The sequence below is a fragment of the Chelonia mydas genome, chromosome 6, assembly GCF_015237465.2.
Source record: "Chelonia mydas isolate rCheMyd1 chromosome 6, rCheMyd1.pri.v2, whole genome shotgun sequence".
Taxonomy (NCBI): domain Eukaryota; kingdom Metazoa; phylum Chordata; order Testudines; family Cheloniidae; genus Chelonia; species Chelonia mydas.
The window spans coordinates 18,444,682-18,467,784 of record NC_051246.2 but is presented as its reverse complement, the minus strand read 5'-3'; the positions used below and the strand labels follow the sequence as shown (position 1 = coordinate 18,467,784).

The following is a 23,103-nucleotide window of genomic DNA, read 5'->3' as shown; positions in this document are numbered from 1 at the left end:
AGAGATTAACTGAATGTTATTAGCAAGGTTCATTAGTAGTTAAGTTGTAAGTGTTTGGAGGACCGAGCTATATAAATGTTGTTTTGTTAAATGTTGTTGTTATTACGTTGTGGATGGACATTGGGAATTGTACGTTTCAGAGCATTCAGCTTCCCAGACACAGGAAGTCTGAGGGAGGAGCGCTGCAGAAGCCCACGCCCTGTGAAGCAGAGACAGGTGGAACTCAGTGACTGAGTGAAGAGGGGCTCTTTCAAGCCCCTTGGGCCAGAGTGTTTCCTGAAGACCATAAAGCCCTCCACCCAGACCAGGAGAAGGAACAAACAGTAGCAGAAGCTCTAGAAGCTCTCAGAGCTACCAGGGCACCAAACCAGAGCCAGCCAGGAGCACGGCAATTCTTGTATTTCTAAAACTTGTTCCACACTGTAGCTTTGTCAGGTTTAAATTCTTGTAATGGAGACATTTTCTGCTGTTTCTGTAAGTGAGCTCATGCATATTCATCAAATATTTAGATCCGGGCATTGAATCACTGGAATAGAATCTCCATGATTTCTAGACCTTCAGCCTTAACAGGGCCACCAGCGGGAGGCGATATGGTACATACAGCTTCACCCAGACAGGGAGATGAAGGAAAGGGGCATCAGGGATAGAACTCTCACAGTGAATTCAGCACTGGGGAAAGGTACCGGACAGAAAACTCTGGTACCCCCAGGTCCCTCAGTCCGCTTCAGCCCTTACAGGAAGGGTGACCTTGAAAGGTGGGGGAAATGAAGGGGGATTGGTTTCTATGACCCATTTGATCTCTGGCTTATCTACTGAGATAAAGAGGCCCAATTAGTGCCCCTTATGATTAATTTGTCTGGAAATGTGGGCACCTGTCCCACCAGTGTCTAGGACTGAGACCCACGCCCTCTCCCCACTTATCAGACATAGAGACACCAACCATCCACCCCTTGACTTGGGCTCAGAGTGGACCTAGAGGCCTAGAAGTGGAAGGCTCTGTATGCTAATCCTAATGCTCCTGAGCTAGCTGGATTCCCAGCTTGTGGCCAGATTGGACTGAGGCACAATGAGAAACAAACAGCTCCCTCTTCTGTTCCTGAAGTTGTCAGATGGCCAGTCACCTTGGTTGTGATGCTTCTTAAAAGGATCTTTATTTCAAGCCAGAAATTCCACCACACGGGTTTGCGGAGGTTTTATGATTATTAGGTCCTGATTAGTGGGTCGGGAAACGTGGTTTATGATGTGTTTGCTTGTCAGGAGCCTGGCAGTGCTAAATGGCAAGTAAACATTGTTGTCAATTCTGATAGTATTCTTATGGTTATTTCAGGTAGAGCAGCTGCTCCTGGAGTATGGCATAGATCCAACTCCCGTGGATATTCTCCTGCCAGGAACAGGATGGCTGCAGTTCAGGGTTGAGAAGTGAGGCCACCCCACCCATTCAGGCAATTTGGACTTGAACCTATCATCCGTTCCAGGGCCAGGGAATCAGACTCCAGGTTGGGGGCCATTCAGGATCTCCTCCTTTTCTCTCCACCTCAGGTCTAAGTCATGGTGACCTTACCCTCCGTGACATCTGCTTCCTTCTTGCCCTTCAACAGTGGCCTCCATAGCCCACCAATACCTTAGCCCTGTCATTCCAAAGCACAACTTACAATTTGCCCTCAGACACATTGAAAGTAGTCATGTCACACTCACCCACCATCCCTCTATCCACTCGCTCCCAAACAAGTAATCACACCCCATCCTTCCCTACCCTCAACTGTCCCTCTAGAAGATGGATGGAGATCACCAACATATTTCACCCAAGCGCTGTCAGGCAACAAACACTTTTGTTCTTGAACTGGGTGAGCGAGAACCTAGAGGTGAAAGGCTCCATATCGAATTCCTGAGTCAGATAGTCGCTCAGACTGTGGTATGCCCTACATCCTATTTCCCAGTCCCCTGACTTTAGCTCTTTGTGCTGACCTGGGCTCAGATTCAGACCAAACTACGTAGAGGCGTAAAGCTCCATATCCCAGTTCTCATCAAGAAACCAGTTACTCACTACATGGCTGTATTGTAACTGGTGCCCAAAGTGTGGAAGGCTCCAGTCCCATTGAGGTACCCACTCTCACAACATGGGGCCAGACTGGAATGAAGAACCAAGCAGTGAATGTCTCCGTATCCCATTCCAATTCTTCTGTGCCTTCTGTCCCATTCTTTAAAACAACCCACAGGTATTGCTTTTCAAAGCTTAGATGTTCCTGAACACTCACACCTTCCCTCTAGATGATGCCCCATTTTGAGGTCACAGCCAAGTGAAGGTGGAAATCTATGGACTTTGAGTGTTCTCCAAAATTTTGTTTAAGGACATTTTGGAAGATCTTATCGGGAAGATTTACATTTCTTATCAGGGTTATTAATTTGATAAGAAAAGCTCTGGGCTGTGTGTTTATAAGAAGCAGCACCCAGGCATTTCTCTACATTCACCACTCATCACCACTGGCTTGCGTGTCAGAAAACATCATGAAGTGGCTTCTGCTCCTGAGTTTGGTGGCGCTCTCTCAGTGCAGGGTGAGTATTGTGGGAACACACCACTTTGGGCTGCTGAACTCGGCTTTCTACATAGCAATGTGTGATTATCAAGTGGAATGTCTGCACTTCTCTCATTCTCTTCTGTACTCTCCATTTATGTATAGGCAGCAGCTGGGAACTACCCCTTAGCTTTGTGTTGTAGCGGAGGAATGAGGAAGGCAGGTCTTGTGGTTAAGGCACAGGAGTGGCACTTGAGAGATCTGGGTTAATTCCTGGCTCTAATACAGACCCCCTCTGTGACCATGGGCAAGTGACAGAGTCTCTCTCTGGGGATCAGTTCTCTGTGATAATATTAGTGTTTATTATTTGTATTATCACAGCATGTAGGACCCACAAGTCATGGATCAGAACTCCATTGTGCTAGGCACTGGAAGCCTGTCCCTTCCCTAAGTAGATAACAACCTTAGAATTAGAGAAGAGAGGACAGATGGATCCAGACAGACCGATGGGGGAGTACAAGTACATGAGGGACAGTGGTCTCTGCATACCAGCAGCCAAACTTTTATTCATGTTGGGTTTTTTATAGGCATCTTGACAGAGGAGAGGTTTTAAGGAGGGATTTGAAGGAGGACAGTGAGGTAGCTTTGCAGATGTTTACGGGGAGGAACCTAGCCATTTTGGTGCCCTCTGCAGCCCCCGCTCTGCGTCCTGCGGGAAGTGGAGTGACCTGGCCCCAGCCTGCTCTGGCCCCTCTGGCCTACCTTAACCCCTTCAAGGGGAGTGTTGGGAGGACACAACATCACACGTGGTCAAAGTGACACACTAGGAAAATTATCTTTGCAGCAGCATTCTGAATGTGCATGAGTAGGGCAAGACGGCATTTGTCAAGGCCAGGGAAAAGAATGTTGCAGCAACTGAGGCATGAAATGAGGAGAGCTGGGACGAGAGCTATAGTTGTCTGAAGAAAAGGCTGCATCTCAGAGAGCTTATGCAAGAAGATTTGGCAAGATTTAAACATAACCTGGATGTGAGGAGCTAGAGAAAAGTCCATGTTGAAGATGACCTCAGGTTATGGCCTGTGTGAGAGGCAGGATGGGGTGGTTGCCGACAGTGATCAAGGAAAGAGATAGTGAGGGAGGGCTTGATGGGAGGAGGAAAATTAGGAGCTCTGTTTTAGTCATGCTGAGGTGGAGCTGACTGTGAGACATCCATGAGGGAATGTCAGGGAGACAGGCCTGTTGGAATTTCTTGCATCAAGGATCCAGAGTTACACAAACAACCCTGCTTCCTTTACATAGATTTACACATCACATTCATTGCATTTACTATGTATTGTATCACACATTTAGGGATTGGCTTGGTTACTTTGTAGGAACCAATCCCTGTACAGCATGCTCTATCCATGCCATGTGCGACTTACGCATCTTTATGTTCCCATCTTATCTTGTCCATTGTTACCCTGTACTTTGTAAATGATTCCCTTGATGTTCCCTGCCTTATATTGGCTAGTTCAGCCATTCTCTCTTGGCTTACCACCCACTTACCTGTCCTGGTTAGCACAGACATTCTGTGTTCAGTCGGCTGATCTATTAACCTCTCTAACCCTGTCTCCCAAAAAATGAGGCTTCCCCCATGTTCAATTACTCCCATCAAGCCTGGCGTACAAGGCCAAGATTTCAGTTTGGACATGAGGAGAAAGGTCTAGCCAAGGGCGGTAGATTTGTGAGTTATCGGTATAGATATAGTAGTGGAATTTATGTTTGTGGATAAGATTGCTCAGAGATAAGGGATAGAAGGATAACAGACAGGGACAAAGGATCCTTCCAGAAAGATGAAGGGTGGATCCACTGAAGACATCAAAGAGTGATTACAGATATAGGAGGGAGAACCATGAGAGTAGAGAGACATGGAAGCCAAGGGAGAACGTGATTTCAAGCAGAACAGTGTGGTCAACGGAGTCAAGGCGGCTGATAATACTTCCTTTGTCCATCTTGTCTATTTCCGCTGGGTCATCTCTCTGTCATCTCTAGTACACATGTGCTGGAATTTTCCAAGGGTCCTATGGGAATTATGTGCCCAACTCCCATTGACTTTCAGTGCACTGGGACTCCAACTCCTTTACGCTCCTTTGATAATCCTAGGTGTACTAAGGGGTCTCAGTGCAATGTAAAAGCTGGATTGCACAGTATTCCCTGGCCATAAGGTTTGCCTACTGCTTATTTGTTACTGATCAGTCTCTCTCCCCACCCTTATTGATTAGGGTCTCCCTGAAGAAGATGAAATCCCTGAGGCAGAACCTTAAGGAACATGGCTTGCTGGAGGATTCCTGAAGAAACACCTTTACAACCCGGCCTCCAAGTATTTCCCCAGCCTGGCCAACGAGGATGCCAGTGAGCCCCTAACAAACTACATGGATGTGAGTATGGCAGGAGAGCAGGTCTTGTAGCCTCCCTCTCCTCATCAAAGCTTCCCACTCCTCTGCCAAGAGCTGATCTCTCCTCCTCTCAAAAGTGCCCCAACACACTCCCTTACCCATGTGCTTCCAACCAAGCTCTCATCTTCCTGCTGCCAAGAACCTGTGCTGGGCCACCCAGCCCTGATTGGATGGTGTCAAGGTTCCTTTGCCACTCTGAACTCTAGGGTACAGATGTGGGACCTTCTTGAAAGACCCCCCTAAGCTTATTTTTACGAGCTTAGGTTAAAAACTTCCTCAAGGTACAAACTTTGCCTTGTCCTTGAATCGTATGCTGCCACCACCAAGCGTGTTAAACAAAGAACAGGGAGAGAGCCCACTTGGAGACTTCTTCCATCAAAATATCCCCCCAAGCCCTACACCCCCTTTCCTGGGGAAGGCTTGTTAAAAATCCTCACCAATTTGTACAGGTGAACACAGACCCAAAACCCTTGGATCTTAAGAACAATGAAAAATCAATCAGGTTCTTAAAAGAAGAATTTTAATTAAAGAAAAGGTAAAAGAATCACCTCTGTAAAATTAGGATGGTAAATACCTTACAGGGTAATCAGATTCAAAACATAGAGAATTAACCTTAAATTACAAAAAGACACAAAAACAGGAATATACCTTCCATCCAGCACAGCTTATTTTACCAGCCATTTAACAAAAGGAAATCTTACGCATTTCTAGCTAGATTACTTACTAACTAACAGAAGTTCTGAGACTGCATTCCTGATCTGTTCCCGGCAAAAGCATCACCCAGACAGATGAACCCTTTGTTTTCCCCCCATCCTGATTTGAAAGTATCTTGTCTCCTCATTGGTCATTTTGATCAGGTGCCAGCAAGGTTATCTTAGCTTCTTAACCCTTTAGAGGTGAAAGCGTTTTGCCTCTGGCCAGGAGGGATTTTATAGCACTGTATACAGAAAGGTGGTTACCCTTCCCTTTATTTTTATGACAGATGGGATTAAGAAGAGCACTGGGAACAGCACTCCCAGGGTCTGCTGGCTCCCCCCTACTCACCGGCCCCTCTCACACACTGTTATTTATGGGGACTAGGGCTAAATGACTCTGTGCCTCAGATGCCAGTAGGTGCTAGGAGCCATGCTTGGCAAAGTGATGGCAGAGGAACACCAGGTCAGGCTGAGCCTGTAGTGAGGGCACCATAGCCCAGACCCTCAGCTGGTGTAAATCAGCTTGGGTAGCTATAAAGTTTTATACCAGCTGAGGATCTAGCCCTTGGATGGCAATGGTTCCCTCTCTTTACATCGTTCTTTGTCCTGCTTTGGCAGATCGAGTATTATGGAACCATCTCCATTGGCACCCCAGCCCAGGAGTTCTCTGTCCTTTTCGACACCGGCTCTATATTGCTCCAGCACAGCCTGCAGTAAGTCACCTGTAATGCCTCTTGCCTTGACATTCCAGCTGGGCAGGTTGATTGAAATCATAGAGATTTACATTAGCAAGGAGGAACCTTAATTGAAATAATTGATTTTAATCTTGCTTTGCATTTGTACTTTTTAGTTATTTTTCTAAAGGAAGTTGATTCTCACTGGTTTGTTACCACTATAAACATGTTGAGGCCCCACCCTACTCACACCATCCCCCCTCCCTCTGTCGTTCACTCTCCCCAAACCTCTCTCACTTTCACCAGGCTGGGGCAGGGGGCTTGGGGTGCAGGCCGAGGGTTTGGGAGTGTGGGAGGGGTCTCTGGGCTAAGCCTAGGCAGGCGATTGGGGTGCAGTAGGGGGTGAGGGGCGTGGGCTCTGGGAAGGAGTTTGGGTGCAGGAGGGGGCTCTGGGCTGGGGTAGGGGTGCAGAATTCAGGCTTTGGGAGGGAGTTTCAGTGAGGGAGGGGGCTCAGGGCTGGGGGTCGGGGTGGAGGAGGGGGTATGGGGTGCGAGCTCTGGGAGGGTGTTTGGGTGCGGGAGGGGGCTCAGGGCTGGGGCAGGGGTTTGGGGTGTAGGGTGCAGGCTCTGGCCAGGAGGCGCTTACTTCGGGTGGCTCCCGGTCGGTGGCGCAGCAGGGCTAAGGCAGGCTCTCTGCCTGCCCTGGTCCCACGCTGCTCCTGGAAGAAGCCAGCATGGCCCTGGGGAGGGGGAGGGGGAGAGGGGTCTCTGCGCGCTGCCCTTGCCTGCAGGCACCTACCCTGCAGCTCCCATTGGCTGCAGTTCCTGGCCAATGGGAGCTGCGGAGTTAGTGCTGGAGGTGGGGGGAGTGCACAGAAACCCCCCACCTCTCCACCAGGGGCCTCAGGAACATGCTGGCTGCTTCTGGAAGCAGCACAGGGCCAGGACAGGCAGGGAGGCTGTCTTAGCCCTGCTGTGCCGCCGGACTTTTAGCTGCCTAAAATCTCCCGGATTGGCTTCAGTAGCCTCCAGGAGATAGGGCCTGATTCTGCGAGACTCCCGGCGAAATCAGGAAGGTTGGCAATACACATTTATTTACGCAATTATATAGCTTAATATACAATTATTCAGATAAACAATTTGTACGTTTTTCAATTATTTTAGAGAATGCTGAGGGATGCATTTTTTATTCACTATGTAATTACTTTTTGGTTTGTGTCAAACTCAATTTGCATGGAAATTGGAATTCACTTTAAAATGCAAAATCCAGCTTTTAAAAAAAATTAGTTAAAACTCCTTTGAATGGGCTGGATACATAAGAAAGAAAAATTTATCAAAACATGTTTTGCATTTAAAAATAACAGATTTATGAAACAAAGGAAGTGTTATCTGTAGTTAGTGAATTGAACTGATTGTTTCTGATCAGCGTGTCCTTCAAGATTTTAGAACTTGCAGAGCTCATCCTCTCGCACCTAGTTTTTACTCAGAGATTGGAAGAGGAAAACAAGCATTCTCACTTTTCAATTTCCAATTAGTTTCTTAAATTGGAATGAACTAGTCCATGAACTGAACTAGTTAATAAACGGATATAAAGAAAGTATTCTCTTTGCACTTGCAGAAGAGCCTACTGCTGTCAAAAGCTTGTTTAGCACTTGAAGAAATTGTGTTTCCAGATTATGAGAGCACTGAAATTCCACCAGTTCCATTGACTTTCTTTAAAGGCAGAAAACATACACTGCTTAATAGTAACTTTTGTATGTAATTTATATGATTTTAGTGGATTTTAGTAAGTTTAGACCTTAACATATGTTGTCCTAATGTGAAGGTTAATTTTAAATAGGATTTTTAAAATCATCTATTTTTATCCACCTCAGAAGCCAGAGAGCAGTAGGTCTCCCTCCATTATCCCTCCACGTGCTGCATGGTGTCAGAGGGAAAACAGGCCCTAGTCAGACCCGAAGCTAGATCCACAAAGGCACTTAGGTGTGGCAGTGCTGAGCGCTGCAATGCTTGACTCTTCGGCACCCTGTCCCCACTAAGGAATTCATAGCCTGTTTAGGCATCCAGGCTCTCTATACAGCACATGGGGAGAGTTACAAGTGTCCGTCTGTGACCATCTGACTCTTCTGTACTTGCAGCAAACCACAACCAATTCAACCCATCAGACTCCTCCACCTATGAGGCCACTAATGAGAGTCTCTCCATCCAGTATGGCAGTGGCAGCATGACCGGATTCCTGGCGTACGACACCGTCCAGGTAAATCACAAGAAAGGATTAAGATTAGGAGTTATAAGGACAGGACGCATCTGGGAATCTAAAGAGGAATTCCACATGGAGTGAACTGGGAGAGGGGGATAGAGAAGGGTAGAGAAGAGAGGAGATAAAGCCAGAGAAAGAGGTGGGAGACACAAGAGCAAGCCAGAGATCATCTGCATTTTTGTACCATGCTCACTCTATTTTACCCACTTACAAGCAGAGTGCAGCTCATATGTTGACTCATATTGAAGAGGGTAGGGTGTACAGCACCACTGCTCCCTACTGTATGGAACAGAGCTGCTCTGCTGTATGCAGTTAGTGCCTTTGTATGGCAGGGAGGCTTTTAGAGCAGGAGGATCTCAGTTTTCTCTCTGCTGTTGGCATGAAGTGTGGAGTGAGTGTGGCATCCAGAATAGGAACAACTGCGAAATCCTAGGTGATCAAAGGGGCTTTATAGGATTGTTCATACATATAATACCCATTGAAACTATTCTTAATGCTGGGGCCTCATTCTGATCTCATGCTGGTAACTGCCCACTTCAGCTGAACGACTCCACAAAGAATGAAATCAAAGTCAGACCCATTAGCGCCTACGCACGTAACCCAGTCATTCATAGGCTGTTCCCATATGTGGGAGAGAGCAGAGTTCAGCTTCTGAAAACTTCCCACCCATGAAGTTCCCTCTGGTAGGACTTAGCAGCTTCTCCTCAGGTACAGCATGTGTCTGATTGTCCCCATCCCTCCCCCAAGATTGGAGGCATTGTGGACACCAAACAGATCTTTGGCCTGAGTGAAACCTTTGAGTACTTCGAATTTGATGGGATCCTGGGTCTGGCCTTCCCAAGCATCGCCTCTTCTAGAGCTACCCCCGTCTTCGACAACATGATGAATGAGGGTTTGGTGAACCAGGACCTCTTCTCTGTCTACCTGAGCTCGTAAGTCAGGGCTGGAAACAGCCCATCTACTGCAGTGAGATCCACGTTCCTATAGTGCCTCTCACACTGAGTGACCCCTGCAACGTTTGCATTAGAATTCCCCAAAAGCAGCTGTGACGGGTTCGGTCACAGAGTTCCCTTGGGAGTGTCACGTGACATGCTGAAGTTACCTCTGAGCCCATTTTCCCTGCAAGCTTGGGACTCCAGAACCCTGCCTTGTTGAGCCAGACACGCTAGCCTGTTGCAACATAGACCCAGGTCTGGTCCACGCCCCCAGAGCTGCAGCTTTAACCAAAAACTGCTCAGCAGGTCACCTATCTCCAGCATCCAGACACCCAGTTCCCAATGGGACCCAAACCCAAAATAAATCCGTTTTACTCTGTATAAAGCTTATACAGGGTAAACTCATAAATTGTCTGCTCTCTATAACACTGATAGAGAGATATGCACAGCTGTTTGCTCCCTCAGGTTTTAAGCACTTACTCTGGGTTCATTAATAAACAAAAATGATTTTATTAAGTATAAAAAGTAGGATTTAAGTGGTTCCAAGTAATAACAAACAGAACAAAGTAAGTCACTGTCATAAATATAAAGGGAAGGGTAACCACCTTTAAAATTCCTCCTGGCCAGAGGAAAAACCCTTTCACCTGTAAAGGGTTAAGAAGCTAGGATAACCTCGCTGGCACCTGACCAAAATGACCAACGAGGAGACAAGATACTTTCAAAGCTGGATGGGGGGAGAAACAAAGGGTCTGTCTGTGTGATGCTTTCGCTGGGGACAGAACAGGAATGGATTCTTAGAATTTAGTAAGTAATCTAGCTAGATATGCGTTCGACTATAATTCCTTTAAATGGCTGAGGAAATAAGCTGTGCTGAAAGGAGTGGATATTCCTGTCTTTGTGTCTTTTTGTAACTTAAGGTTTTGCCTAGAGGGATTCTCTATGTTTTGAATCTAATTACCCTGTAAGGTATTTACCATCCTGATTTTACAGAGGTGATTCTTTTTACATTTTCTTCTATTAAAATTCTTCTTGTAAGAAGCTGAATGCTTCTTTTCATTGTTCTTAAGATCCAAGGGTTTGGGTCTGTGGTCACCTATGCAAATTGGTGAGGATTTTTGTCAAACCTTCCCCAGGAAGAGGGGTGCAAGGCTTTGGTGAGGATTTTGGGGGAAAGACGTTACCAAATGGCTCTTTCCAAATAATAAACCCAGTTAGACGTTTGGTGGTGGCAGCGAAAGTCCAAGGGCAACGTGTAAAATAGTTTGTACCTTGGGGAAGTTTTAACCTAAGCTGGTAAAAGTAAGCTTAGGAGGTTTTCATGCAGGTCCCCAAATCTGTACCCTAGAGTTCAGAGTGGGGAAGGAACCTTGACATGGTGGCAGAGCGGTGGGATCAACTTGAAATCATTTTGAGATCAATTTGAGATTTTTGAACCAGAAACACAGATTTTAAAAGGGAATTTTTTTCCTTTGGGCTGCTGGAAAGCAGGTTTCCAATTGGAAGTAGTTGGAGTTTTTTTTTTCTCTGCTTTGGTACCAGAGCAGAGACAAAAGGGAATTGTCTTTTGTGAGCTGGAGTTTTCTCTACCTAAAGGCAGGGTAGTTAACCTCTAACAGGGAAATTCACAAGACTTCACAGACCTGAAGTTGTTTTTTTACCTAAGAGCAACTAGAGGGGTTTTCTGCCTATTTGCCTGGAGAGAAAGGTGTTAGTTTTTGGTTTTTTTTAGGATTTTGATTTTTTGAAGAAGGAGCACAGATTTGAAAAGGAAATTTTTTTTTCCTTTGGGCTGCTGAAAAGCAGGGTTTTGGCTGAAAGCAGCTAGTTTTTTTTTCTGCTTTGGGGCCAGAGCAGAGACAAAAGCGAATTGTCTCTGGTGAGCTGGAGTTTCCTCTGCCTAAAGGCAGGGTAGTTAACCTCCTGCAGGGAAATTCACCAGTCTTCACAGACCAGAAGATTTTTTTTTTTTTACCTAAGAGCAACTAGAGGGGTTTTCTGCATATTTGCCTGGAGACAAAGGTGTTAGGTTTTTTGGGTTTTTTTTTAGGATTCCTCTGTCGGCTGACAATCACTATCAGAGAATATAGGTATCTTATTACAGCACAGCAAAATTTTACAAGCCAAGTTTTTTGTTTCTTTCTAACTCTTGGGTGTAAAGTTAGTTAAAAACAGAGAGGTTAGGATGACAAACTCCATGGTTCAACAAAAGCTGGAATTAGCGAGATTGGAGGCTGAGGAAAAACAAAAGGAATATGAAAGATGGATAGAACTCATGCGGATGGAGATGGATGCAAATGGAGCCAGGGAAAAAGAAATGGAGGCAGCTCACAGGAGGGAAATGGAGGCAAAGGACAAAGAACTGGAGGCAAAGGAAAAAGAGAGCAAGCATGCACTGGAGATGGAGAAGGCAAAGGCTCAGCAGAATATACCAACAAACCCTAGCAATCCTTGTCCAGGTACCACTTCCCATCCCAGAAAGTTCCCCACCTACAAGGCAGGCGATGATACCGAGGCCTTCTTAGAAAACTTCGAAAGGGCCTGCCTTGGGTACAACATCTCTACAGACCAATACATGGTAGAGCTGAGGCCGTAGCTCAGTGGACCCTTAGCTGAGGTGGCGGCTGAAATGCCTAAGGAACAAATGAACCAGTATGAACTGTTTAAAGCCAAGGCGAGAGTCAGAATGGGGCTAACCCCCGAGCATTCTCATCGGCGGTTCAGAGCCCTAAGGTGGAAACCAGACGTGTTATTTACCCGACATGCCTACCACATTGTGAAACATTGGGATGCCTGGATATCAGGAGCATGTGTTAAATCTCCAGCAGATTTGCCCTTCCTAATGCAAATGTAACAGTTCTTAGAGGGTGTTCCTGAGGAAATAGAAAGATACATCCTAGATGGGAAGCCCAAAACTATAATTGAGGTGAGGGAGATTGGAGCCAAATGGGTGGAGGTGGCAGAGAAGAAAAAAACTGGTCGCAGTTGGAGCGGATATCCAGAAGGGACAACCTCAGACCACACCCTACTACCGGGGGCAGCCCAAGGCCCCACCTACCCCCCAAGGAATCCTCCAGACACCTTATCGTCCTGCCACACCATTCTCCAGAAACCCACCTCGCCCCAATGATCCGTCAGCTGGACGATGTTTTAAATGCAACGAGACGGGGGATGTAAAGGCCAGCTGCCCCAAGAACCCCAACAGATTACAGTTCATTGCACCGGAATCACACCAGAGGTCCTCAGGCCCAGATACCTCCCAGATACCCTTGGAGCGGAGGGAAACCGTGAGTGTGGGCGGGAAGAAGGTCACTGCGTGGAGGGACACCGGAGGACAAGTGTCAGCTATCCATGCTTCCTTAGTGGACCCCAATTTAATCAACCCAGAGATCACTGAATTTCTGACCTTAAATGGTTTTCATTTTCAAAACGTTGCATTTTTGGTTCAAAAATACTTTGTAAAAAAAAAGTGAAAATGTGCCCAATTTTGTTCTCTAAGAGTCTTATTTCTGAACCAAAGCAAATGTTCACACTAGCTGGGGGGAAAGACAATGGGCAAGATGGACAATGGGCTGTACACTGATCTCTGAAAGAGATCCTAATTCTTCAGTGACCCACTTCCAATTGCCTCTGGTGAACAGAACATGGGCTTCTGCAGTGCCCCTCTCCCAAACTTCCTGGTGGGGAGGAAAACTGAATACAGTTCCCAAGACCACCTCTTTTGACCTGAGTGGCAAGTCAACGTCTAGGTTGTTTCCATTAGGAGGAGCCATTGGTGATGGAGTCAGATATCTTTGATGCAAGCCTGCCTATTTACCCAGAATGTACAGGAGAAATCAAACAACAGGAGACAGTTTCTGTACTCCCAGCTCCGAGGCCCTTTCAGCCAGCACTCTGCCCAAAACCTCTCTCTCTAGGCTTTGCAAAGGGTCATGCTCAGTGCTTCTTCAGCCTGTGTCTGAAGCTTTCTTGCTGCCTTCTTCTTGCTTCTCTGGTGTGTTTGTTGCTTCTCTCTCACACAGCGCCCTCCACCAACCAATACCCAGCAAAACTCCTCTGCCCACGTGCAGACTCTCCTGTGCCTTTGTTTTGGCTGGAGACCACTGTTATTTTTATAAAGGAGCTTAACGGTTTCTATTATCTTAAATGAAGGGTGGTGGTTATACCTACCAGTTTCAAGGAAGTTAAACCTGACGTATAACAGGTGCCAAAACTAAAACCACCCCGACTACTGTGCAATCAGGCAGCTCCCATTCAGCTCCAGGGTGCTAGACAGCAGGACAGGCATATGTCATAGAATCATAAAATATCAGGGTTGGAAGGGACCTCAAGAAGTCATCTAGTCCAACCTCTGCTCAAAGCAGGACCAACCCCAACTAAATCATCCCAGCCAGGGCTTTGTCAAGCCTGACCTTAAAAACCTCGAAGGAAGGAGATTCCACCACCTCCCTAGGTAACCCATTCCAATGCTTCACCACCCTCCTAATGAAATAGTGTTTCCTAATATCCAAGCTAGACCTCCCCCACTGGAAATTGAGACCATTGCTCCTTATTCTGTCATCTGCCATCACTGAGAACAGTCTAGATTCATCCTCTTTGGAACCCCCTTTCAGGTAGTTGAAAGCAGCTATCAAATCCCCCCCTCATTCTTCTCTTCTGCAGACAAAATAATCCCAATTCCCTCAGCCTCTCCTCATAAGTCATGTGCTCCAGCCCCCTAATCATTTTTGTTGCCCTCCGCTGGACTCTTTCCAATTTTTCCACATCCTTCTTGTAGTGTGGGGCCCAAAACTGGACACACTACTCCAGATGAGGCCTCACCAATGCCGAATAGAGGGGAACGATCATGTCCTTCTATCTAGGGGCAATGCTCCTATTTATACAGCCCAAAATGCCATTAGCCTTCTTGGCAACAAGGGCACACTGTTGACTCAGATCCAGCTTCTCAGCCACTGTAATCCGTTTCTGCAGAACTGCTGCCGAGCCACGTGGTCCCTAGTCTGTAGCGGTGCATGGGATTCTTCCGTCCTAAGTGCAGGACTCTGCACTTGTCCTTGTTGAAGCTCATTAGATTTCTTTTGGCCCAATCCTCTAATTTGTCTAGGTCCCTCTGTATCCTATCCCTTCCACTCCAGGTAGGGTAGGGAGTGTGAATCATTAAAGCCCATGAGCATCTTCAGGCTGGGGAGCTACAGCACAGGAAGCTCATTAGGAAATAGCAGGGGAGCACAGAGCTAAAGTCATTAGGCTACTGGGCCAGACTTGGCTGCACCCCCGGCTCAGTGTGCTATAGACGGGGCCTGCTGGGATAAGCAATTAACACCAGGGGAAGGATGAGTTTTTTGACGTGGCTGGGAATGAAGCTGTCTACGCTGAGCAACAGCCCCAGCAAAAGGGCTTGGTACTGGCCAGATCTGACCATGCTACATTGGATATGGAAAAGTCTCTTTTCCTTAGAGTTTGGTTGAGCAGAGCTGGCCTGGAATGAAAGAGTGCTCCTGGAAACCACCCTATTCAGGTCTCTCTTGGTGCCACACATCACTGGCACCAGGAATTTGGTGCTAGTCTCGTTAATGGGCAGAATTTATTTTCCATGCCCCCCTCGAAAGCTTTCAACAAAGAAGCAAAATGGATCACAGGTTTCAAGAAGGAAGGTTGGGTAGAGATGTCTGACGCCTATGTAAGCAGGGTCTGAATGAATGCTTCCCTGACAGCTAGCTGGGAGGAGGAGAGCCTTTGGGTGTGTTTATGTAAATACAGTTTGCTCCTGATCTGTTTAAATATTTAACAGACACAGCGGTGTCAAGGTGATCAACTTTGGTTGGTGTTGGGTACAAATCACCTTAGTACTGAATGCAGGGGTAGTGAAATATGGTTGACAATGTTGTAATTATTGTAGAAATACAGGAAATCAGGACTGTGTTTAACCTGTCCCAAATGAGGGGGCCACCCTCAACTGAACGAACCTTGTTAAGCCACGGGCTCAAATATCAATTTAACAAAGAAATTGATATGTATCAGGCTTGTTATCCCAAGGGGAGCCTCTGACACACTGCAAACCAAACACACTGCTTCAGGTAGAATAAACAAACAGATTTATTAACTATAAAGATCCATGTTGAGTGGTCTGGTTACTTTTCAGTCAGGCTCTCCCCTTTGATCAGTATTTCAGTTGCTTGGTGGTGGTGTCTGTAGATGTAGGTGGAAGGAGAGGGATCATGGCAAAATGTCTCTCCCTTTTATAGAATCATAGACTATTAGGGTTGGAAGAGACCTCAGGAGGTCATCTAGTCCAACCCCCTGCTCAAAGCATGTCCCCTGCTTTCATCCTGTTCTTTCTTCCCTCTTGTCTTTGCCCCCACCCCTTCAGAGTCAGGTGAGCATTACCTCATTGCAGTCCCAAACTGCCCAAAGGAAGGGGGGTGACTCCCTCGAGGGTCTAACAGATTCTTTTCTTGCTGCCTAAGCCAGTGTCCATTGTTCCTGTGAGGTTGGCTGGGTTTGTCCCATCCATGCCCTGACGAGGTGTGAACTGCCTCTCTGCTCCTGGAGAGTTTTTGCATGGGCTTGCTTTAAGCCATGAGGATACATTTTCAGCCTCATAACTATATACATGAAATTATAACCTATGACATTACTATAACGTTACTGTAACAATTACCATAACATCACTATAACAACCATGCTCCGTGCATCATGAGCCTTCCGAAGACACCCGACATGACATGACAAACTTTGCATTGGATACCACACAATCCTTTTATAAAGATGAACATGGGGGTGTAGGGTGTTCCCCCGAGGTACAGAGTGTCACACCTCTCCTCTTAGTTTACTACAAGAGGGTTAGTCACTGACTATCTCAAAGGCAGTGCACCCAGGGTCCTCTTTCCTGGACAGGGCGTCTGCTATCAGGTTTTCCCTTCCCTTTATGTGTATAATTTCCATGTCAGACTCCTGCAGGCTCAGGCTCCAGCACAGAAGTTTGGAGTTTGTGAACTTTGGTTCTGTTTAGCCATACCAAGGGTGACTGGTCTGTCAGTATCCTAAGCTTTCTATTAAAGAGATAGGGCCTCAACTGTTTAACTGCCCACACCATAGGATAACTTTCCTTTTCAATGACAGAGAAATTTTGTTCCATTGGTGACAGCTTTTTACTCAAGAAGGCACTTGGGTGTTTTTTGTTACCTTCCCCTGTCTGCATCAGTACAGCACCCACACCAATGTCAGAGGCATCTGTACATAGCTCAAAGTTTTTTCAAAGTCAGGACTGGGTAGTACAGGTTTTCCAGAGAAGATTGTCTTTATCTTATCAAAACCCTTCTGGCATGCCTCTGACCAAACCACCTTATTGGGTTGGTGCTTTTTACACAAGTTTGTGATTGGGGATACAATGTCGCTGAACTCACACGCAAACCTTCTGTAATAGTTTGCCAGACCGATGAATGATTGGACCTTTCTTTTAGTTTGGGGCACAGGCCAATTTACAGTGGCTTCCACTTTAAGGGGATCAGGGGTTATCTGTCCTCCCCCCTAACCCAATGTCCCAAATAAGGGACTCTGGCTGCTCCTCTTTTGCTTTTAGAGGGCTTTACGGTTAGACCAGCCTCCTTGAGTTTGGACCGCACAATTCCCAGGTGTTGTTTATGATTGTCCCATGAGTCACTGAACACCGCTATGTCATCTATGTATGCCCTTGCAAAATTCTGTAAACTATTTAACACTTTGTTGACCAGCCTCTAGAAGGTCGCACCAGCATTGACCAAACCAAAAGGTAACATTGTGAATTCATAGAGGCCGATGTCAGTGATAAAAGCAGATCTTTTCTGGGCATCCTCATCCAGAGGGATTTGCCAGTAACCCCATATTAGATCAAAGGTGCTGAGCTATTTGGCTTTGCTCAGTATATCCAGCATGTCATCAATCCTAGGCAAAGGGTATGCATCTGGTACTGTAACAGCATTAAGCTTTCTGTAGTCAGCACAAAATCTTACAGAGTTGTCCTTTTTAGGGACCAAGACTACAGGGGATGCCCAAGAGCTGTCAGACTCTTTAATCACTCCCAGGTCCAACATATTGTGTATCTCTGTACGAATTTGTTCTTGTACCTTGCCAGTGGCCCTCTAAGGCCTGGAAGGGGGTGGTTGTGACCCTACTGTAAGGATTTTGTGGGTTAGCATGTGTGTTTTTCCTGGCTTGTTGGAAAACTCCTCACTGTATCCTTGCAGCACTGACAACACCTCCCCCCTTTCAGCTGGTGTCAACTCGTTGCAGATCTCAACGCTTCCCATAGTTGAACCCTCTTGGCATTCAGCCATCAAATCAATGAATGGGCATGCCTCAGTTTCCCCTTCCATACAACAGATCACCTTTACTATGGCCTCTCTGTCGTGATAGACTTTCAGCCTGTTCACATGCACAAGCTGTGGGAGAGCATCATCAAGGGGCTTTTTAACTTGATACGTGTCCTCATTTGCCATTTCTATTACCTCGAAGGGTCCCTCCTAAGAGTTTTGCACTTTATACTTTTTCGCAGGGCTTAATACCATTACCAAATCCCCTATTTCAAAAGTACGCTTACAAGTATTTTTTATCATACTACGCCTTTAGCCTGGATTGACTCTCTTGGAGATTGCTTTGAACTATTTCCATCATGTCTTTTAATTCTTTTCTAAACCTCTGAACATATTCAGTTACTGGTTCTTCTTTTACCTCAGTGTTTCCCTCCCAGGAATCTTTAATGAGATCGAGGGGCCCCCTCATTTTTCTTCCATACAGAAGATAAAATGGGGAAAAACCTGTGGATTCCTGGGGTACCTCCCTGTACGCATGCAATAGAAATGGTAATAACCCATCCCAATTTTGGCCCCTCTTCTTAGTGTACATCCCTAGCATGGATTTTAGAGTCCCACTGAAACTTTCCACTGAACCATTGGCCTGTGGGTGATATGAGGCAGTTTTAAGTTGTTTTGTCCCATACAACTTCCATAGTTCGTATGGCTGCCTCTGCCTCCATAGCCCTTCTGTGCACAGCCTCCTCCCTGGCTGCCTCTGCCTCCACGGCCCTTCTGTGCGCAGCCTCCTCCCTGGCTGCCTCTGCCTCCACGGCCCTTCTGTGCGCAGCCTCCTCCCTGGCTGCCTCTGCCTCCACGGCCCTTCTGTGCACAGCCTCCTCCCTGGCTGCCTCTGCCTCCACGGCCCTTCTGTGCGCAGCCTCCTCCCTGGCTGCCTCTGCCTCCACGGCCCTTCTGTGCACAGCCTCCTCCCTGGCTGCCTCTGCCTCCATGGCCCTTCTGTGCGCAGCCTCCTCCCTGGCTGCCTCTGCCTCCATGGCCCTTCTGTGCGCAGCCTCCTCTCTGGCTGCCTCTTTTTCTTTTTCTTTTATCTCCAGATCTTTCAGTTGCAGTCATCTCTGGGTATGGTCTGGTTGGGATGGACCATGTCCGCCAGCACAGACCCCAGCTGGAGCGAGATGGCCTTCACTATGACTTTGTAGTCTGTGCTGAGGAGCAAGGCTCCAACGGTCACAGAGGTCCCCCTTCTTGGGTAGCAAGGTGAACATGGTTCACCTGCACAACAGAGGGAGGACTCTGCTCTCCAAGGACTCAGCCCAGAGGGTGACAAGGTCTGAGCCAAAGACGTGCCAGAACACATGGTAGAACTCCACTGTCATTGAAGTGGTAGAACTCCATTGATGGGCATGAGACGGAGGGCTTCCGAGAACTCTGCCAGAGTGAAAGGCAGCTCTAGCCAGTCCCGGTCACCCATGCTGACCGTCAGGAGTCCATTTCAGGACATACTGCAAGCATCGGCGTCGGTCGGATCTGGGGAGGGCATCCCCAACCATAGGGGGCTGTGCCTTTTTATTCCTCTGGACCTTCTTACCAGCCGAGGGGGCTCCCCTCAAATGGTGGGGGAAGTTGCCATCCAGTGGCAGATCCTGGACTGGTGGTTGAGAGATTAGTCACTGGGAGACACGGGGGAGGTGGCCGGGGGACCACAGAGTCAATGGGAGAGGCTCCACACACAGTTTTTCCCGCCATGTTAGCAAGGGGCAGGGGGCTTCACTGGTGGAAGGAGAAGAAGGGAAAGAGAAGGTAAAAGCCTATCACTCCTCCCCACTAGGCTGCAGGCAGGGGAGGAGGGTGCCAATGGGATGGGAGCACAGGGGAGCTGATCAAGGAAGGGAAGAGGGTGCGCAAGTACTGAGGCAGGGCAGGGATACCTGCTCCTCCGGCTGGACTAGGAAGCGGAGGACTATGGTATCATGAAGGGGTGCAGTGAACAGGGGCAACAGAAAAGGGGGCAGGGGCAAAAGCGCCAAGGAAGTGGGCATGGGCACACAGGGCAGAAGGCCGGAGCCGGGGGGAGCAAGGGAAGATAGAGGAAAAAGGGGCGCATTCCCCCAGGTGTCCACCCAGTTTCACTGTTGTTCCATGAGGGAAGTGCTCTGTGCATTACACCGACTGGCCACCCGGTGTCATTGTTGCTCCATCAGGGAAATGTTTTGTGCATTAGCCCGACTGGCCACCTGGTGTCACTGTTGCTTCATGAGGGAAATGGTTTGTGCATTACCCCAAGTGGCCACCGTGTGTCACTGCTGCTCCATGGGGGAATAGCTCTGTGCATTCCCCCAACTGGCCTCCTGGTGTCACTGTTGCGCTTTGAGAGGAATGCTTTGTGCATTACCCCAAGTGGCCAACTGGTGTCATTGTTGCTCCACAGGAGAAGTGCTCTGTGCATTACCCTGACTGGCCACATGGTGTCACTATTGCTCCATGAGAGAAATGCTTTGTGCATTCCCCTGACGTTCCACTGGGTGTCACTGCTGCACTGTGGGGGAAATGATTTGTGACTTACATCAACTGGCCACCTGGTGTCACTGTTGATCCATCAGGGAAATGCTGTATGTTTACCCTGAGTGGCCAACTGGTGTCACTGTTGCTCCATAGGAGAAGTGCTCTGTGCATTACCCTGACTGGCCACATGGTGTCACTATTGCTCCATGAGAGAAATGATTTTTGCTTTCCCCTGGCGTTCCACTGGAACAACAAGGAGTCCGGTGGCACCTTAAAGACTAACAGATAAGTTAGTCCACTGGGTGTCACTGCTGCACTGTGGGGGAAATGATGGGCGCATTTCCCTGACTGGCCACCCAGTGTCACTGTTGCTCCATCAGGGAAACGCTTTGTGCTTTACCCTGCGTGGCCAGGCTGCAGCCTCTGCAGATGATGGGGCAAAAGCACTGGAAAAGGGTGTGCTGTCCCATGCTACAGCAAGCTCCTATTGTAAGTTAAGGTTTTTTGCCCCATTGGGTCCCATCCCAATACCTGGGGAAGAGGCGTTTGAACCCTGGTTGGAAGCTGCCACTGAAATGCTGCAGGAGTGGGCTGTACCAGATGCAGAAAAGCGAAGAGGTCTAATAGAGAGCATCAGGGGCCCAGCATTAGACGTGATTTGCACCCTGAAGCTCATTGACCCTGGGGTCGGTGTGAGGGACTACCTAGAGGCCCTCGCTCACACCTTTGGGAGCATAGAGGGCTCTGAGGACAGTTACTGGAAGTTCCTTAATTCCCGACAGCAAAGGGGCGAGAAGGTTTCAGCCTATATAGAGAGGCTGGAGAGACGGCTTCCGAGAGCTGTCCAGAGGGGAGCAGTAACTGCTGAGCAGATGGATCAGACCAGACTGGCTCAAAGTGTAAGAGGATCTCAATGTCAGCACCCGATTCTACTTCATCTCTGGCTAATAGAAGGGCAGGAACCTCCCCCGAGTTACTCCCAGCTGATAAAAGAGGTGAGAGAGAAGGAAGAAAGGCAGGCTGCCAGTGTGTTTTGGGAAGCCCAACTGTCTGAGCCAGCCAGCACAGCACCCCTATGAACAGCCACTCTACTGATGGTGAGCACCAGAGAGGAACTTGCCCAAGAAATGCAGGTCCTGACAGAACAGACAGCTGAGCTGCAAAGCACCACTGAGCGAATTAAGACTTCCAGGCATAAGGAGCCGCCGGCTGTAGCGATGGAGAAGTCAGCATTTAGAGCCACCATCCCCCCTGGGCAAAGGGGGAAAGGACAATTCTTCTGCTACTGATGTGGTCAGGATGGGCACAGTGCTGCCAAGTGCTGTAATGAAGAAAATCCCTCCTTAGTGTATGGAAAACTGAGGATCAGTGGGGAGGGGTCAAGGAACTGCCGAACAGTCTGGGGAAGGGGGCCGCTCAGATCCAAAGGACTTGAAGGCTCCCCTAGAAGAGACTGTCCAGCTGGGATCCCCGCAGGACTGACAGGGCCTCGAGCGGAGCTCACGGTGAGGACTGAAGGGTTGGAGTGTAAAGCAGTGCTCCACATTGGATCTCAAGTGACGATTATATTTCACTCATTCTACCAACAGATGCTTAGGCACCTGCCTATATAGCCGCTGACAGGACTTTGTCTGTGTGGCCTCAGCATGGATGAATACCCCTGCCCAGGGTACATCATCGGGCACCTGGAATTCCCAGAGGAGGTTGCTGGGGTAAGACAAGAGGTAGACTCCACTGCGTTAATGTGCCCTGACCCTCAGGGAATCTCTGATGTGTCTGTGCTGACGGGGACCAACTTCAGTCTCTTCAAGGTACTCGCGGATTACTGCAGACAATGGGCTAGGGACCAATATCTAAACAGTCTGATGAGCCAGACGCTTTGTGCTGAAGCCTGTAGAAAAATTTAGGGCACTAAAAAGGAGACGTCTGAGTTACCAATGGGGGCACTGAGGTACGTGGGCACGATCCCCTTAGTAGTGCCTGCAAGGACGGAGCGAGAAGTGCTTGTCATGAGAACCGGGCTGAAAGGCAGTAGAGGGGCATTGGCAATGGTAGGGCAGCCGGCTGAGGGACGGCTCCCGGAAGGAGTGCTGGTCGCTAGTGGAGTCATAACCCTACCTGCCAGAGCCCAGGAAAAGGTGATTATGCTGATAGCTAATGAAACAAGTCATGATGTTGTTGTAACACAAGGGCAGAAAATAGCAGATCTCTTTGACCCTGAATCCATTGTAAGACCCCAATGTGAAACTGAAGTTTCAGTGATAGATCCTGCTAAGTTTGACTCTGGAGATTCCCCATGGTCTGAGGAGTGGAAGGATCGCCTGAGGAAGAAGCTTTGTGAAAGATCCAAGGTGTTCTCACTTCATGAGTGGGACGTGGGATGTGCAAAAGGAGTAGAGCACAACATCAGACCACATGACTCCTGACCCTTCAGGGAGAGCTCTAGGAGGTTGCTCTTTCCGAGAAGGAAGACGTGCGTGGAGGTTGCATCAAGAGTTGATTGCAAATGGCGTCATTACAGAGTCCCACAGCCCATACCGCCTCACCCACTGTGATGGTTCATAAAAAGAATGAGAAAAGCTGGATGTGTATCGACTACTGCACCCTAAACAGCCGTACTGTGGTTGACCAGTACACCATGTCTCGAGTAGAAGATGCCTTAGACTGTTTGCTGGGAAGTCATTGGTTCTCAGTACTGGATCTTCGAAGTGAACACTACCAGATTCCTCTGGGAGCAAAAGATAAGGAGAAGACAGCCTTTAGGGTTTTCTCAGTTTGAACGCATGCCTCAAGGGATT

General features: G+C 47.9%; 1 pseudogene; it reads left to right on the top strand.

Annotated features, from left to right (window-relative positions):
• Positions 1-2,505: 2,505 nt before the first annotated feature.
• Positions 2,506-23,084, top strand: LOC119566341 (annotated as a pseudogene).
• Positions 23,085-23,103: the final 19 nt, after the last annotated feature.